A 12,738-nucleotide genomic window follows, 5' to 3' on the forward strand; every position below is an offset into this window, starting at 1 on the left:
TTTGCCCAGAGAGGTGGTGGAAGCTTCCTCCCTGGAGGTGTTTAAGGCCAGGTTGGATATCCCTGCCCATGGCAGGGGGGTTTCAGCTGGCTGATCCTTGTGGTCCCTTCACAGCCCTGACAATTCTCTGCTATTTGACCTCTACCTTTTTACATCTCTGCCTAGCTGAGCCCTGCCTAAATTCAAGTTCTTCCCAGAGAGAGTGATTGGCATTGGAATGGGCTGCCCAGGGAGGTGGTGGAGTTGCTGTCCCTGGAGGTGTTGAAGCAAAGCCTGGCTGAGGCACTTAGTGCCATGGTCTGGTTGACTGGCTAGGGCTGGCTGCTAGGTTGGCCTGGATGAGCTTGGAGGTCTCTTCCAACCTGCCTGATTCTATGATTCTGTGATCATAGCAACCCCCACAGCAACACAACAGTTTGCAATATTTTGACAGGAAGGGCAACTAGATGCAAAAAAAATACCCCAACTCCTCCCAAATTCCTATATGAGGACTGAAGCAAAAACTTTGCAACTGCATTTAGCCAACAGACCTCAAAGAAGCTCTAATCAGGCTGCTCAGACCTCTCACTGTGGTAGAAGCTGAGTGTTAGTTTGAACTCTCTGCAGCTTCCTGCTTTTTAAAGCCACTCTGGGAGCTGGGACAGCCAAATGCCATGAAAATGAGAAGTCATTGCCTGTCCTTCAGCCTCACAGCTCTATTCTGGCATGCCATAATGCAATAATCCTCTGTTTGGAAGTGTTCTTCCTCGCATCATCCAGCAGGGACTTGCCTCTTGGAGTCCAGACTGCTGTTTTGCTGATGAAAGAAGAGGGATTCAGTGAGAGCAGACAGGAGCCACAGTGGATAAATGGTTTAGATCATCCTCTCAATACATGGCTCAAACACCAGCAAGAATGACTGTGCCTAAGAAAGATTTTAGGAGGCAATCATTATTTTTTCTCCTTTGTTTCTTTGGGTTTTTTTACTGCATTAGCCCCATAAGAAAATCATCTGAGCCTCAGCAGCCAATGACTGCTCAAAAGGTTTCTTATTCAATTTGCCTAATATAGATTCAGCATAAACTAAACATTTGGCTTGGTAGGTGTTTTATGAACTTCTCAGTGGAAAGCCTGGGAGTTGAGCTTCCATAATGGCTAAAGTCCTGTTTGAAAGAGGGCTGAAGGCTCATAACATGGGCAGTTATCTACAGAGGGCAGGACTTGCCCTGTGCTCAGCACTGGGCAGGACATACCTTGAGTGCTGTGTCCAGTTCTGAGCCCCTCAGTTTCAGAAAGATGTTGAGGTCCTTGAACATGTCCAGAGAAGGGCAGCAAGGCTGGGGAGGGGCCTGGAGCACAGCCCTGTGAGGAGAGGCTGAGGGAGCTGGGGGTGTGCAGCCTGCAGAAGAGGAGGCTCAGGGCAGAGCTCATTGCTGTCTACAGCTACCTGAAGGGAGGCTGTAGCCAGGTGGGGTTGGGCTCTTCTGCCAGGCAACCAGCAACAGAAGAAGGGGACACAGTCTCAAGTTGTGCCAGGGGAGGTCTAGGCTGGATGTGAGGAGGAAGTTGTTGGCAGAGAGAGTGATTGGCATTGGAATGGGCTGCCTGGGGAGGTGGTGGAGTCACCATGCCTGGAGGTGTTGAAGCAAAGCCTGGCTGAGGCACTTAGTGCCATGGTCTGGTTGATTGGCTAGGGCTGGGTGCTAGGTTGGACTGGATGATCTTGGAGGTCTCTTCCAATCTAGTTGGAGAAGTTGTCAAGTATGTAGTGACAAGAGGGCTATGGAGGTGCTGGAAGGTGTCCAGAGAAGGGCCACGAGGATGAGCAGAGGGCTGGAGCTGCTCTGCTGTGAGGAGAGACTGAGGGAGTTGGGGCTGTTCAGTCTGGAGAGAAAAGCTCCCAGGTGACCTTCTTGTGACCTTCCAGGATCTGAAGTGGGCTACAAGAAAGCTGGGGAGGGACTTTCTAGACTGTCCTTAGGTAGTGATAGGACTGGGGGGAATGGAACAAGGCTATAAATGGGTGGATTCAGACTGTGTGTTAGGAAGAAATTCTTCAGCACAAGGCTGTTGAGAGTTTGGAAGGGGTTGCCCAGGGAGGTGGTGGGAGCTTCGTTGCTGGAGGTGTTTGAGGCCAGGCTGGATGAGGCTGTGAATAGCCTGATCTAGTGTGAGGTGTCCCTGCCCATGTAGGGGGTTTGGAACTGGATGATCCTTGTGGTCCCTTCCAACCTTGACTGATTCTGTGGTTCTATGATTCTAGTGGCTTGTCCCTTTCAGAACATGGAGCTTGTGGCAAAGAAAGGGATGGAGAAGAACTGGAAATCGGACAACGGGTGGGAGTTGAGGCATAAGAGGTTCCATGTGAACCTGAGGAAGAGTTTTGCTCCCTGTGAGGGTGACAGAGCACTGGAACAGGTTCCCTAGGGGGGATTGTAGAGTCTCCCTCTCTGCAGATGTTGAAGAACTGTCTGGATGTGTTCCTGTGTGACCTGAGCTAGATTGTATGATCCTGCTCTGGCAGGGGGTTGGACTGGATGATCTCTGGAGGTCCTTTCCATCCCCTGGCATCCTGTGATCCTGTGAATTTCCATTCTGATCCTCAGTCAACCAGTAGGCAGCTGGATATTAGGATGTCTTTCTTCACAGAGAAGGTTCTCCAATATTGGAGTGGTCTCTGCAGGGCAGTGCAGGAGTCACCATCCCTGGAGGTGTTCAAGCAGCCTGTGGAACTGGTGCTGAGGAACATGATTTAGTGTAACTGGGTGGAGGGTTGGACTGGATGAGCTTGGAGGTCTCACCCTACTGGATGTTTTCTGTGATTCTGATCATAGAATCATAGAATCAGTCAGGGTTCATGCAAGGATCTATGTATAAGAAGTATTTTTTTCTTCACAAGCATCCAAACCTGGGATTTGATTCCTTTCCCCTCCTGGTTTAGGTGCATTAGAATTAGCTGGGAGTGAGCTGTTCTCAGTCTGTGTTCAGAACACAGGTCTTGGACTTGAAATTTGCCTTTGAGCTGCCTGCAGGTCTTCTGCAGCCTTCCAGGAGAGTTTGTGCTTTTCCTTTCCTGCAGAAGCAGCCATGTGGCCCTGAGCCAAGGTTTCCTTGCTGCAGGCTGAATGAGCCTTTCAGAGGCTGCTGCTGGACCTCACAGTAACACACACGTGTACAGAGAGGAAAAATAGTCATGAGGGCATGAGGCAGATGAGTGGAGCTGTGCACCAGGTTTAGTCCCCCAGCTTCACAAGCTGCTTGATCATTTCCTAAGCAATTGTGTGGGTGTGAGACCTGGCTGCTGATTTTCCTCCCTTCTCTTTGACCAAGGTTGTTTTCTCTGGACCTGCCCACGGCAAGGGGGTTGGAACTAGATGATGCTTGTGGTCCTTTCCAACCCTGACTGATCCAGCCTCCTTGTAAAGACCTCCAGGGATGGGCACTCCACCACCTCCCTGGGCAGCCCATTCCAATGCCAATCATTTTTGCTGTGAAGAAAGTCCTGGTCTGGAGAAGCTTTCCCCATTGGTTGTCTCAGTGTCTAACTACATTTTGGGCATCAAGTCTTTATATGCTACTCTTTTAAATGCAAGAGTGGCAAAATGGGACTGATTCCAAAGGCCTGTGGTATTAGAACTAGGGGCAATGGCTTCAAACTAGAGCAGAGCAGATTTAGATTGGATGTCAGGAACAAGTTCTGCACAAGGGTAGTGTCCTTTAATATTTCCAGTTTTCATATTGAAAGAAGTGTGAGCATAACTTCCACTCCAGGAAGCATTTTAAATGGCTCTCAATTTATGACCAGGGGGTTGGAGCACCTCTGCTGTGAGAACAGGCTGAGGGAGTTGGGGGGGTTTAGCCTGGAAAAGAGGAGGCTCTGGGGAGACCTAATAGCAGCCTGCCAATACCTGAAGTGGGCTACGAGGAGGCTGCAGAGAGACTGTTTGAAAAGGCCTGAAGGGACAGGATGAGGGCAGTGGCTTCAAACTAGAGCAGAGCAGATCAGATTTAGTTTAGATTTACTGTAGGTGTAAGGAACAAGTTCTGCACCATGAGGGTGGTGCAACACTGCAGTAGGTTGCCCAGGGAGGTGGTTGTGGCTCCATCCCTGGAGATATTCAAGGTGAGGCTCAACAGGGCTGTGGGCAACCTGATCTAGTTGAGGATGTCCCTGCTGAGTGCAGAAGCAGTTGGATTAGAATCATAGAACCAAACAGTTTGGAAAAGACCTCCAAGCTCATCCAGTCCAACCTAGCACCCAGCCCTATCCAATCAACCAGACCATGGCACTAAGTGCCTCAGCCAGGCTTTGCTTGAACACCTTCAGAGATGGTGCCTCCACCACCTCCCTGGGCAGCTCATTCCAATGCCAATCACTCTCTCTGGCAGGAACTTCCTCCTAACATCCAGCCTAGACCTCCCCTGGCACAACTTGAGACTGTGTCTCCTTGTTCTATTGCTGGTTGCCTGGCAGAAGAGCCCAACCCCACCTGGATACAGCCTTCCTTCAGGTAGTTGTAGACAGCAATGAGGTCACCCCTGAGCTTCAGAGGTCCCTTCCAACCCAGACCATATTATGATCCTGTGATCCCAAATCCTTACTTTTCTTGTTTCTGAGGCTCTTGCACATGAGTGTCTGACTGCTCATGGCACATCCAGCCTGGCACTCAGTTTAAAAGTGGCTGTTTTTGCTTTCATTTCTGTACTCAAATTCTTCTGGCACTAGAAAGCTTTCTTAAGATAGGACTGAAAACCTTTGAGAAACATCTTCAATGTCTACTCAGTGAGTTTAACCAAAAGCTCTCCTGTTTCCTCCCAGGTTTTTATGGCTATCAATAAAATCTATTATACAGTAATGAACCATGCAGGATCTAAACTGACCCAGGATTTATTTTAATGGACCATTAACTTGTCAAGCTCCCCTCTTCTTTCTCCTCCTCCCCAATATCATTCCTGTCTTGCCAGAGTTCTCATTATGCCAGCCATGAATCCATTTATGAACTTTGGACAAGGATGAATCTCAGTGATGAGCACTTAAAAATTAATGTTCTCCCAGATTAAAAAGTCAGAGGACAGAAGGCAAATAAGATATGAGTTCTATTTACCCTCCAAATGAATGGCAGAGAGACAGTGCTTAAAACTGGTGGCAAAATCACAGCCACTCCAAAGTCAGTTTCAGCTGTTTAAAGTTTCCTCCTGACTTTCAAGAGTTAGAGTTACAGAATTTAGGCTACTATTGGAAGTTTCTCATTCCATAATATTGCTTTAGAAATAATACTGCAGCTCAACCACAAAAGCAGCTCCCATAAAAATGCCAGCTGGGCCTTTTCCTTCTTGTAGGCTTCAAAAGCAGAGATTTGAGTTGTAGTTGTGTTGGAAGCAAACCCCAAAGGCAGTCGAGCAACTGTCAGCCTCCCATTTTTGTCCCTAGCTTTCCTGGAAAGCATGATCCAATATGCAGGACCTCGTTTTCCTAGAAAGTGTGACCAAATGGTTCAGACCTGGAGCTGCTGGATGCTTGGAAAATACACGCAGTAGGGATTGCAGTGCTGCTGCTGCTGCTGCTGTGTGCTCAGACACCAACCCGCGGGGGGAGCGCAAAGCAGGCTGCGAGCGGGCGAGAAGCTCAGCGTGAGCCAGCAGTGTGCACTTGCAGCCCAGAGGGACAACCAGAGCCTGGGCTGCAGCAGCAGAAGTGTGGCCAGCAGGGTGAAGGAGGTGATTCTCCCCCTCTAGTCCGCACTGGTGAGACCTCACCTGGAGTACTGCATCCAGTTCTGGAGTCCTCATTATAAGAGGGATGTGGAGATGCTGGAGTGTGTCCAGAGCAGGGCCAGGAGGATGCTCAGAGGCTGCAGCAGCTCTGCTGTGAGCACAGACTGAAAGAGTTGGGGCTGTGCAGGCTGGAGTAGAGGAGGCTCTGAGGGGACCTTCTTGTGGCCTTCCAGTATCTGAAGGGGGCTACAAAAAATCTGGGGAGGGACTTTTTAGGTTCTCAGGGAGTGATAGGAAGAGGGGCAAAGGAGCAAAGCTGGAGATGGTTAGGTTGAGGCTGGACATGAGGAGGAAACTGTTCAGAATAGTGAGAGCCTGGAACGGGGTGTGCAGCCTGGAGGAGACCCAGGGCAGACCTCCTTGCTGTCTACAACTACCTGAAGGGAGGCTGTAGCCAGGTGGGGTTGGGCTCTTCTGCCAGGCAACCAGCAACAGAACAAGGGGACACAGTCTCAAGTTGTGCCAGGGGTGGTCTAGGTTGGATGTTAGGAGGAAGTTGTTGGCAGAGAGAGTGATTGGCATTGGAATGGGCTGCCCAGGGAGGTGGTGAAGTCCCCATCCCTGGAGGTGTTTAAGAGGAGACTGGATGAGGCACTTAGTGCCATGGGTTAGTTAATTAGAAGGGTTAGGTGATAGAGTGGAGTTGATGATCTTAGACATCTTTTCCAACCTGGTTAATTCTGTGATTGCTCTCTCCCAGCTCTGCTCTTCATCCCTGCCTCCTGTGAGACAGCAGTGGCCCAGAAGAGCTCCCCCAGAATCCACAGTTCTGTGGCAGCCACATTTTAGCAGAACCAGGTAGATTGTTGGCTTTTTTTTTTCCCTCCTTGTTTTCTCTATTTTGATTCAATCAGAAATGTGTTAATGAAAAGGATTTGGGGGGCAGGGAGGTTTACAGCACATATGTTAGTGTACACAGCAGTTTATTATCACTCTTGCTTGCACAGTATCAGCCCTGCATGAGTTATAAATATCTAATAGGACTAGATGATGCATTCTGCATTCATGACAGATGTCAGAGTGTCTGTGCTGTACTGCAAATGAATACTGAGTGGCTTAGCTCAGTGCTTGCCTGATGACACTTGGAAAGAGCAGTGCAGGCTTGGATGGTTCCAGGATTCACGGAGATAGAATTACAGAACTATAGAATCAGTCAGGGTTGGAAGGGACCACAAGGATCATCCAGTTCCAACCCCCCTGCCATGAGCAGGGACACCTCACACTACATCAGACTGGCTACAGCCTCATTCAGCCTGGCCTTAAACACCAACAGGGATGAGGCTTCTATCACCTCCCTGGGCAACCCCTTCCAGACTCTCACCACCCTCATGCTGAACGACTTCTTCCTAACACCCAGTCTGAATCTACCCATTTCCAGCTTTGTTCTGTAAACTAAATTATGGAATTAAATTGTCAATAGAGCATCCATGTCTGGCTTCAGCAAAGCCATGCTGTGTTGTAGATACCCAGGGGTGCTTGCAAACAACTCAGTTTCTGCAATTTAAGTAAGGCAAATAGGATGTTCTCCCAGCAGACAGAACACCTGTTGGAAGTGCCTAGGATACAGGTTAGTATTTCCTGCCCAGCAGTTGTTTCAAATGTGTAAATTAATTTATGAGCCTCTCTGCCTCCTGTGTGTGATATTATTCTCAATTCCTGGAGTGTTCCACGTGGTTAGGATGTATCATAAAATCATAGAATCAAGCAGGTTGGAAGAGACCTCCAAGAGCATCCAGTCCAACCTAGCACCCAGCCCTGGCCAGTCAACCAGACCATGGCACTAAGTGCCTCAGCCAGGCTTTCTTGACCATCTCCAGGGATGGGGACTCCACCACCTCCCTGGGCAGCCCATTCCAATGCCAATCACTCTCTCTGCCAACAACTTCCTCCTAACATCCAGCCTAGACCTCCTCTGGCACAACTTGAGACTGTGTCCCCTTGTTCTGTTGCTGGGTTCCTGGCAGAAGAGCCCAACCCCACCTGGCTACAGCCTCCCTTCAGGTAGTTGTAGACAGCAATGAGGTCTGCCCTGAGCCTCCTCTGCTGCAGGCTGCACACCCCCAGCTCCCTCAGCCTCTCCTCACAGGGCTGTGCTCCAGGCCCCTCCCCAGCCTTGCTGCCCTTCTCTGGACATGTTCCAGGACTTCAACATCTTTTGTTTTTTTCAATCACATTCTGTGATTCTGTGCTCCACAACCTCCCTGGGCAACCTGTGCCAGGGTCTCACCACTCTCACTGTAAAGAACCTCCTTGGGCAACCTGTGCCAGGGTCTCACCACCCTCACTGTCAAGAACTTTTTGCTAACATCATCAGGTCTGATTCTCCCCACACTGCTTTCATCAGCTGCCTTTGCCACTCCACTAACAAACTTCAAGGAGAGGAGTCTTTAGTCTGTGTTCTGTTGCCCAGTGTTAGGCAGATTTGATCTGACTGGAACACAGTTCATAGAATCACAAAATCAACCAGGTTGGAAGAGATCTCCAAGCTCATCCAGGCCAACCTAGCACCCAGCCCTAGCCAGTCAACCAGACCATGGCACTAAATGCCCCATCCAGTCTTTTCTTGAACACCTCCAGAGACAGAACACCTCCCTGGGCAGCCCATTCCAATGGCAAAGGAACATGCCTAAAATTGACCCCCTAAATCATAGCATCCTAGAATGAGAGGGGCTGGAAGGGACCTTGAAAGATCATCTGCTCCAGTCCCCCACATAGCTGATTAGATCTGAAGAGGGAGAATACATGAGGAGGATTTTTTTTTCCCTGTGAAGGTGACACAACAGTGGAACAGGCTGCCCAGGGGGGTTGTGGATTCTTCCTCTCTGGAGATGTTCTAAACCCTCCTAGATGTGTTCCTGTGTGATCTGCTCTGCACGACCCTGCTCATTCAGGGGGCATGGAGTGGCTGAGCTTTGGAGGTCCCTTCCAGCCCCTGTCATTCTGTGATTCTGTGACTAATAATTGAGAAAGAAAACAGAGAGAGGGCAGAAAAAGCTTCCAGCTTGTGTGTATTTTGTAAAGCCTTAAGAAAACAACCCTGTGCAGCCCCAACCAAGCTGAGCTGTCTCCTTTAGAAAAGAAAACAGCTCCAAATGAAGGGTGGAATTTCAGCCTCAGCTTTGAGTTTCCTGGCTTTTGTTGGGTTCTTCTATACCCTCATTATTTCAGCACTCTGTTGGTTTTGGGCTGACTAGCATTTAGAAATTGTTCCATTCAACCTTCTCATGTCTACTGTTTGAGAATGATTCATTTCTCTTTGCCCTCCTGAGCAGAATTTGCACAGTGGGGCTTTTTCCTGCTGTGGATGTGACTTTCCCTGCTCCAGACTCCCATTTCCTCCTGTCATAAGAACCTGTGTGGTTGCCTCACTGCCCCGGAGCGGTGTGCGTTTGGAGCTGGGAGCTCTACCTTTGCAGGGATGTGGTTTAAGGAGGCAAACAATCATTTTGCTGGCCCAGGGGTGAACAATGTGAATGAGGAGGAAGTTGTTGGCAGAGAGAGTGATTTCCCATTGGAATGGGGTGCCCAGGGAGGTGGTGGAGGCACTGTCCCTGGAGGTGTTGAAGCAAAGCCTGGCTGAGGCACTTAGTGCCATGGTCTGGTTGATTGGCTAGGGATGGGTGCTAGGTTGGACTGGATGAGCTTGGAGGTCTCTTCCAACCTGCTTGATTCTATGATTCTAAGTGCACCAGCACAGAGGCACAGCTAGTGCTCAAAGGGAGTGCTGGCAGCAATTCTCAACTCAACTCATAGAATCATAGAATGTCAGGGGCTGGAAGGGACCTCCAAAGGTCACCAACTCCACCTGGCTACAACCTCCCTTCAGATAGCTGTAGACAGCAATGAGCTCTGCCCTGAGCCTCCTCTTCTGCAGGCTGCACACCCCCAGCTCCCTCAGCCTCTCCTCACAGGGCTCTGCTCCAGGCCCCTCACCAGCTTTGTTGCCCTTCTCTGGACACGTTCCAGTACCTCAACATCTCTCTTGAATGGAGGAGCCCAGAACTGGACACAGCACTCAAGCTGTGGCCTGACCAGTGCTGAGTACAGGGGAAGAATAACCTCCCTTGTCCTGCTGCCCACACTGTTCCTGGTGCAGGCCAGGATGCCATTGGCTCCCTTGGCCACCCGGGCACACTGCTGGCTCATCTTCAGCCTACTATCTACGAGCACCCCCAGGTCTCTCAGTGCCATCATTTATTTAATTAGAAGGGTTAGGTGATATGTAGGACTCAATGATCCTAGAGGTCTCTTCCAACCTGGTTAATCCTGTGATTTGGTGATTCTGTGAATCATGGTGGTGGTGGGAAACTCCCAAACCACCACACAGGGAGAGGCAGGATGCCAGCCCCATCTTGTGCTCAGTCTGCTCTACCATGATGCTATTTTTCAGAGTTTGGAAGCTGAGGGCAACTAACAGCTAAGTTAGGCAAACAGCAACTTAATTGTCACAGTTACCTTGAATCTCTGTGATGCACTCCACCAGAAAATGGATTCGGTCCATTGCTAAAGCTTCCAGTAAAGTGATGCTGTTTGCAAAGAGCAATGCAGAGAAGCACTGTGGGACATGAGAAAAATCAGGGGCAAAGTTAAAGCAATGAAATGTGACCACTGCTGGTGGAGAGATTTCCCTGGTTTCCATTTAGTAGGATCCATTTCTAGGGTTCCTACAAGCACAGAGGAAGGAATATTGCTTTTGATGCAATTTGGTGTGCAGAGATACATTGCCAAAACCTATCAACATGCCTGATATTAGGGTCTGAGCCACAACCTTCAAATGTCAAAAGGTGGGGGCGGGGGGATAAATTGTTGCTAGTTGGGCATAGGATTTCTCTTGGTGTTGCATAATACTAAGTTCACATTTAAACCCTCTAAAACTAATGAATGAACCAACGCAGAGGGCCCTCATCTGGCTGCAGAATCATAGAATCAAGCAGGTTGGAAGAGACCTCCAAGATCATGTAGTCAAACCTAGCACCCAGCCCTGTCCAATCAACCAGACCATGGCACTAAGTGCCCCATCCAGGCTTTTCCTGAACACCTCCAGGCACAGCAACTCCATAACCTCCCTGGGCAGCCCATTCCAATGCCAATCACTCTCTCTGCCAACAACTTCCTCCTAACATCCAGCCTAGACCTGCCCTGGCACAACTTGAGGCTGTGTCCCCTTGTTCTGTTGCTGGTTGTCTGGGAGAAGAGCCCAACCCCACCTGGCTACAGCCTCCCTTCAGGTAGTTGTAGACAGAAAATATAGAATCATAGAATCAACCAGGTTGGAAGAGACCTCCAAGCTCATCCAGTCCAACCTAGCACCCAGCCCTAGCCAGTCAACTAGACCATGGCACTAAGTGCCCCATCCAGGCTTTGCTTGAACAGCTCCAGGGATGGCCACAACACCACCTCCCTGGGCAGCCCATTCCAGTGCCAATCACTCTCTCTGCCAACAACTTCCTCCTAATACCCAGCCTAGACCTCTCCTGGCACAACTTGAGACTGTGTCCCCTTGTTCTGTTGCTGGTTGCCTGGCAGAAGAGACTGCACCATGCTGCTGCTCTTATTTACTTGTTTCTAAGGCTAAAGGTTTGCTTTTACCTGGGGTTTGGGGTTTAGCAATGGTTAAACGTTTGGTTTCAGCTGGGGCTTAGGTTTTAGCGGTGCAGACTCCGCTTGGCGCTCACAACAGATGGTAGCAATAGAGAGCCACGTCCACAAACACGTTTTGGATGTGACCAAACTCGGTGTAATTGCCACATCATTTGGGAAATTGGCGTGGCCAACAAGTCTCAGGGGGAAGTAACAGGACTCCCTCTGCGTGTCAGCAGTTTGGAAACTTCCAGAGTGAGGAATCAGTGCTTAAAGCTCTTCTTTCTACACCTACATCACGGATTAAAAGGCTTATATCTGGGACTTGCTGTTTCACAAGAACCTGGCCAGCAGGACAAGGGAGGTTATTCTGCCCCTGTACTCAGCACTGGTCAGACCACACCTTGAGTACTGTGTCCAGTTCTGGGCTCCTCAATGCAAGAAAGATGTTGAGGTGCTGGAACATGTCCAGAGAAGGGCAACAAAGCTGGTGAGGGGCCTGGAGCACAAATCCTATGAGGAGAGGCTGAGGGAGCTGGGGTTGTTTAGCCTGGAGAAGAGGAGGCTCAGGGGTGATCTTATTACTGTCTACAACTACCTGAAGGGGCATTGTAGCCAGGTGGGGGGTGGCCTCTTCTCCCAGGTAACCAGCAATAGAACAAGGGGACACAGTCTCAAGTTGTGCCAGGGTAGGTCTAGGCTGGATGTTAGGAAGAAGTTCTTCACAGAGAGAGTGATTGGCATTGGAATGGGCTGCCCAGGGAGGTGGTGGAGGCACCGTCCCTGGGGGTCTTCAAGCAAAGCCTGGATGAGGCACTTAGTGCCATGGTCTAGTTGACTGGATAGGGCTGGGTGATAGGTTGGACTGGATGAGCTTGGAGGTCTCTTCCAACCTGGTTGATTCTATGATTCTGTACTACAAGTGCACTTTCACACTTGCAGCAGTGTCCCCTTGCCTTGCATCCAAGCCTCAGCATCTACCTTTGCTCCTGTGGAGTGTGCTACCTCGTGCTTTAAACTGTGGCAGGCTGTGGAGAGGTAACAGTACAGAACTATTTTGTCACTTAGTTACAGCATCTCACCTTGAGTCCTGTGCCCAGTTCTGGGCCACTCCATTTAAGAAAGATGTTGAAGTGCTTGAACATGTCTAGAGAAGGGCAGCAAGGCTGGGGAGGGGGCTGGAGCACAGCCCTGTGAGGAGAGGCTGAGGGAGCTGGGGATGTGCAGCCTGCAGAAGAGGAGGCTCAGGGCAGAGCTCATTGCTGTCTGCAAGCTACCTGAAGGGAGGCTGTAGCCAGGTGGGGGTTGGTCTCTTCTGCCAGGAACCCAGCAACAGAACAAGGGGACACAGCCTCAAGTTGTGCTGGGGGAGGTCTAGGCTGGATGTTAGGAGGAAGTTGTTGG

General features: G+C 49.9%; 1 long non-coding RNA gene across 5 annotated transcripts in view; it reads left to right on the forward strand.

The window, feature by feature from the left end:
* LOC135175871 (uncharacterized) overlaps window positions 1-12,738 on the forward strand; it is a 167,152-nt gene that overhangs the window by 127,975 nt on the left and 26,439 nt on the right. For 4 of the 5 annotated variants that reach the window (XR_010302483.1, XR_010302482.1, XR_010302484.1 and 1 more), the window contains one exon: window positions 6,455-6,552. The exons of the other annotated variant lie outside the window; for it this stretch is intronic. This is a non-coding gene — a long non-coding RNA (uncharacterized LOC135175871). The remainder of the gene's footprint in view (window positions 1-6,454; window positions 6,553-12,738) is intronic. 5 annotated transcript variants of the gene reach the window in all.

Source organism: Pogoniulus pusillus, chromosome 6 (assembly GCF_015220805.1).
Source record: "Pogoniulus pusillus isolate bPogPus1 chromosome 6, bPogPus1.pri, whole genome shotgun sequence".
Lineage (NCBI taxonomy): Eukaryota > Metazoa > Chordata > Aves > Piciformes > Lybiidae > Pogoniulus > Pogoniulus pusillus.